The 6545-nt window shown below is 35.5% G+C and overlaps 1 pseudogene; it reads right to left on the reverse strand.

The window, feature by feature from the left end:
* Positions 1 to 1801: 1801 nt before the first annotated feature.
* Positions 1802 to 6545, reverse strand: part of LOC133191956 (uncharacterized) — a 29188-nt pseudogene continuing 24444 nt past the window's right edge.

Raw genomic sequence — 6545 nt, forward strand, 5'->3', positions numbered from 1 at the left:
ATAAAGTTTTACATTAAAAGATCATAAAATTCTGTTCCTTCCCTAATTAGAAGAGAAGTTTATATCCCAGTCTGTAATGATTTCACTTACATCTGAGAGGCTTTCCTGGATAGACTCATCACCATAGAGAGACGGGCCACCTGACATTGACCCCTCGGACACCCAGTTAGCAGGGGTCGTTTCCATGGCAGCGATTTCTCCTTCCTTGTTCTGACTCATCTGATGCTGAAACAGCTGTTCCTTGATTAGCTCTATCATCTACAAAAATATACAAGTCTTTAAAAGAGTTTCCTGTAAACATGCAGGTTTATATCAAATATAACTATACCACTTGAGTGTGCACAGAATTCTATTACATTAATAAATTATATATCAGTTGCATTAATCCAAAATCTTCAACTTTATGATAAAGAATTGGAGGCTTGCACAGACTGTATTGACAAATGAGTTATTTGATAGCACTGACAGTTTTAAGAACCCTCTCTACATTGCACACATAAGAGTTCTGATTCTATGGTATTTTTCTGCAGTTAGAGTGATCTGCCCTTAGATCTAAATTCTGAAAAAAAGAAATTTAAAGTATATTACTCAATTTGTAATCAATTCAAGTATTTTTAACATTTTAAAAGGCCAAGATAAATAAATTGAACATGTTATTTACATGTATTGTCTCTATATGGAAGTAAACAGCAGTGATTTCTATTCACTGATATTGTGTTGTGTTGGAACATTTTTCCTGGGGGTAAATGCCACTTACCATATAGTGAAAATTAAATAGATAAGCTCAATATTAACACCTTTATACAATATATTTTTCTCAAAATCCAAAAAACATTTTGCACTGGTGTAGAGAGGGTCCTTAATTTTCAGTCATCTTAAAGCAACTAATACACGTATTGTGATAGAACTTAAACTCATCTTTTTAATTCCCTCACAATAAAGTTGAAGGGGATATAGTAACACACTTATGTGTGAGTGAGTGCATACTAAACGGAAGTATTCAATTACAAAAGGATGACTGTGCTCTTTTGCAATGGGATGCTTTGCAGTGCCTTTTTCTTTTTTGGTTTAATTTTCTTACTTGACAAACAAGAAATCAATTCATGAACCTCATTTCCACTAATATTAGAAGAAAACTTAATACTGCATGTATCACATTTGCTATCATTTTGCTAACTTTGCCAATATATCAAAATGAACTAGTATTTACTACACCACTGGAGCAGCTGAGTGTACAAAAAAGACAGTAAATTAATTCTACTCTTGTGATGGTGTCTCATTGATTAAACCCAGTTACCATAGACACCAAGTAAGTCAACCTATGCCCAGCGGTAAAATAAATCTGGTCCAAGTCTACCTTGTGTATGATGTCCAGTGCCAGTAGTGGGTTGTAATTGTCGTTACCCATCACTAACCCACCCAGTCGATTGGCAATCAGCTGTTCCGTTTCTGTAATCTCTCGACGTACTTCTTTCCATATGGACTGTAACTCCTCAATCTCCTCCCTGTAACAGATTCAACATCCAATGCATTATGTAAAACATTTCATTTTATCCTCCTCTTTCTCCTTAAATAATATATTTCAATACATGTATAATGATCAGATGTTAGGACTTCATGGCGAAATAACAGTGTGTAATATGCACAAAATGTACAATTCTTCATTTAGAATTTTCACAAGTAGAGTCTAGATCATAATTTACTATATTGTCCTTTATGTTACTCATGCAGCTCTATCAATTAATCACACTGAATTGTAACTGACCTTTCCTCCTCGGTTAACTCTTTCCCAGCCAATTGATTATTGACCTGAAAGGTTGTCTCCATGGCCTGAAGTTCTCGTTTGTACTTTTGTAGAGCGTGCTGTAATAATCTGGACTCCTCCTCTAAATACTGCAAAATAATGGAAAAGTGATTATTTACACTAAGTAATCTGGACTCCTCCTCTAAATACTGCAAAATAATGGAAAAGTGATTATTTACACTAAGTAATCTGGACTCCTCCTCTAAATACTGCAAAATAATGGAAAAGTGATTATTTACACTAAGTAATCTGGACTCCTCCTCTAAATACTGCAAAATAATGGAAAAGTGATTATTTACAAGAAGTAATCTGGAATCCTCCTCTAAATAATGCAAAATAACAGAAAAGTGATTTACACTTAGTAATCTGGACTCCTCATTTACACTTTATCTGACTTTATTTGTGTTAAAATACATTAAAATTGTTCTAATCCGGACACCACTGGTTCCAGAGAAATTGACCGGATTGGACAACATTCAGGATTAGACAACATTTCAGATTAGAAAACATTTTAAAGAAATGAATTTACTGAGAGGGCCTTAATGTTTCCATCGTAATAGACAAGATTTCAGAATATACAACATCCCGATTAGATACAATACATGCAAATTTGACATACAATTTCTTAAACCAAATCTGCTCAATATATTTGTTTCTAATGCTAATGTGAAATAATTTCAATTCTTCCAATATAAATAACTATTAATTTGATATATCTTTACTGCTCTTTCCATAAACTTTCTCAACAGCTACTGTATTTCAATATTTTTCTCTTTGAACATAAAATGGATGGTTCTCTATCACAATCTTTGTTGTTCCAAGTTGTCCATCTTTTCAGTACATTGTGCAAAATTCGTGTGGGTTAGCTGCATAAGAAGGGGAAGTACTGTACGTGTACATAAATTGGCATATTCAAAATTTGGCGTAATCACTGGGTATGGAGTTGCTGGTGTAAATCATGAATTAGCGCTATACATGTCCATGCCGTATATTGTATTTATAAATGATCTCTTAGCGGTATTCATGAATTAGTGCATCATTGTCTGCGCCACAGCTACTAAAATATGAAGCCCGCTTTTTTAGAACACATACAGTATAAGGTATATGACTTACCTGCTGCTTGTCCATATGAGGTAAGGCTTTCAGGTTGGGTCTGTATTTGCTGGGTGTATAACCTGTGGTCTAAGACAGAAATACAATTTTTACTATCCACAGTAACATTGTGGGTGTAGGTACAAGTCCTATCCACATCTATAGCAGTATATACAAAGAGTGTACCAAAAATAATTGCTTTTCAAGCAACTCTCCAATATAGAAATGGATTTGAGGTAATGAAAATTGATTCTAAACTGATGTGACTTCAATAGCAATTGCAATATCTGAGTCTGCAAATTCCTGTAATGCTGAAAGATGCAGATTCTGTTGAATTAATATGACTTTCTTCAGCAAATGGAATATCTGAATCTGCAGTTTTAGCATATGTTTATACATGAGATTATGTCCTAAGATGTGGATCCTGTTGCATAAATTAGTCCTTGTGGTTACTTAAGATTTCAGGTGTCATTAATTTTCAAATGGACTGGTGAATCCACAAATTAACATTAGTGAAAATAGAGTGCAAAAAAACTTAAAACATTTTGGAAATCCAGAATAAGTGCTCAAAGGTCAAACTTGATGGATTAAAGCCATTGTTACTTATCATTAGATCCACAGAAATCTTACCTTGGATGACAGGGGTTTGTTCATGAGCCTCACAAGTTTGACATATTCCACATTTTCATCCCTTAAACTGGAATAACTGTCCGTGTTAGACACAAATGAACACTCACTTTCCTTATCAAATGAACTGCTCATTTCACTATCTGTTTTATCCATAGAGGGATCTCCAAAACTTCCATTGAAGCCATTCTCCCTAAGAGGGGCCCTATTGAATAGCCTCTTTTTGGAATATCTCTGACTGGAAGAATCATTAAACTTGTTTATGTGTTTATGGGTAGACACTATACTAGGAGTTGAAGCCCACTTGGGATTTAGGTGGGATTGCACGGGATCAGCCCTTCTGGGATCAGTCCTAGTTCTCTCTGGTTGAGTTGGTGATTTTACAGAGCTTGCTGATTGGATATCTGCATGGGAGGCAGATTTGCTAGCAGACGACACTGCATGACTAGAGATTCCGATGTTCTTGTATAAATGTGACACTACACTTGATGTAGAGCTTCCTTGATTGTTCAGCCAGTCCTTGGGTAGCTCAATGGTCAACACAACAGATCTCTCTTCTCCTCCCTGCTCAGCGGACAACACTCCTTCTTCTCCCTTATGGACATGATATGTAATTGATGGAGCACATGGCTCTATGCCAGAATCCACTGATTGGTGGATGTCCTCTGTTCCAACAGCGATATCCACTTTCTCCACTTTGGACTTAGTCTTGTCTTTTCCAAGAGAGGGTTTTCTTTGCTGAGATTGCTGATTGTGGCTGGCTATCACTGTTACATTACTCCTCGATGTCTGGTCACTTTCGGCACTACTGCCTAAACTGGAAACCTGAAAGAGGAAATTTACCAAAATAAAGTCATCACACAAGGAATTAATGGAAAGTTCTTATTATCACACACCTCACTGTTTTCAAACTGATTTAATTTTTTTTTTTAACGACATCCTGGCATGACTTTTTGGCACGAAGACTTTCTTATATTTTTGAAAAAAAAAAAGATAATTTGAAAATTGCAACAGACAGACAAATGACAAGCCTTGATTATAGAAAAGCTCTCTTGGCTTTTGCTCAGGAGAGATGAAAATTCTCCTGCCAAAGATGTGATTTAGCATCAATGAAATTACCCTGTCCTCTGTATCTCTGTATTGGTGGTCAGTTACAGTGTCCCCTTCTGCAAATCCACTGCTGTCTGACTGAATACTCTCCATCCGCCCCATACCACCTAAAAGTAGTCCTTCTTTATTTTAAAAAGTCTGAGTCAATACTCCATAGATACACATCTAAGCTCAAGTATCTTTGATGATTTGTTTTTTGAGTTAGCTTTAAATTTCTCCTTGATAATGAAAATGGACATGAATGCAATGACCTTGACTTTGGCCTTTGAGATGTGTTCACTGATCATCTTAAAAGGTTAACTGTCCAGAAGCAAAACTGACTAATGATGACCATTACATTCCAATGCTTTGTTACATTATTTATCAAGACAGAGGATATTTCCATTATTGGTAAAAAAAAAACAAAAAAAAAACATACAAAACTTAACTTTTTGCTAGGCTTTTAACAATTTATGAAACCCTCTAGGCGAACCATAAAACTCTTGGCAATCAGCATCCCTCCCCCACAGTTGATTTATGTAAGGACTAAATTTACTCCATCAGCAAAGTTAAAATTGTCACATATTGGTGCACTGCCAGGATCTATGTGCATTTGCATCTTAATTTAGATAAAGTCCCTACATCAGTTACTGATCGTCTGGCTTATAACTTACCTAGCATGTCCTTGTCACTGACAGGCAGTGAACCCGCATTTAGCATCAGCTACAAACAGATAAAAAATATTTATCATCCACTGAAATAAAATTCATATTTGGGTAAGAGGACACATATATATTTTGCTACTTTAACATCTGGATTGATTTTTATCAAAATTTCATACATATAGTTTTATAAGTAAGGTACTCATTGCAACATTTTTCAATATAGTAAGATTACAGTTTAGTTGAAAGTGTGAATATATTCTTTAAACTTTGAATACCTGTATATTTAATTTAAATAGTACATCTCTGCTACCTTAAATTTTATCCCTAAAAAAGTGGGGGGGGGGGGGGGGGGGAGCACAACAGAGATTATGTAGAGGAAATAATAAATATTATGTCAATTCTTAGATGAGCTTTTATAAATGTTGTCCTTAACTTTTTACTTTTTTTATAAGCCTATCATTGTTTCATGCTTCATTGAGTAATTTATGAATGGAATGACAAACATTACACCCCTTCATTTTAAGTGTACGAGATGATCACAAACATGTTACATCCCTTCATTTTAACTGTATAACAAATGTAACTTTTCTACTGGTAATGATTATGTTCTACTGACTTAATTGATAAAAATAAGGAATAATGAGCATTTGATCTTTCAAAAGACAGAAAAAAAGATTAGGAGCTGATTACACAAAGCAGTCTCTGTAATACTGAACAAAAATATCAGTTTAATAAACAATTGCCATTAGTTCCTATTTGGTTTATCATACAGGTATATAGTACTTACTTCTGGTACTTTCAGGTCACTAAATGACACATGACCTCTTTGACCCTGAGACTTGACCTCTGGGGGTTTCCCTGTATCTTCACCAGTAAACACAGAATCCATCTGGTACTCCGTATCTAAGCTCTCATTTTTAAGAGTACATGATGACGATGTTTTCATTCGGAATTCTTTGGCAGTAAGGGTGCTTTCCAAACTTGACTGTTTTGATAAAGGAGGTGAGGTCACTTCATAGTCATCGTCAAGGTCATATGACTCCATGGACTTCTGCACCAAACTCTTTCGCATTGCCTGCAGTTTCTGTAAACCTGATGAATATGCTGCAGATCTAAAACCTGAGGATGCTGATTCAGTGTCTTTTACTTGGGCCTCTTTCATTTCATCCCTCACAGACATCTGTCTTTCACCTTCCACTTTTTTGGGGATAAGGCTCCCAGAAATGTCCCCCAAACTAACTGCTGGTCTTGCCATGTCCCAGTCATCA

Source organism: Saccostrea echinata, unplaced genomic scaffold (genome assembly GCF_033153115.1).
Source record: "Saccostrea echinata isolate AGI-Se365-2 ecotype Australia unplaced genomic scaffold, CSIRO_AGI_Sech_v1 ptg000025l, whole genome shotgun sequence".
Classification (NCBI taxonomy): domain Eukaryota; kingdom Metazoa; phylum Mollusca; class Bivalvia; order Ostreida; family Ostreidae; genus Saccostrea; species Saccostrea echinata.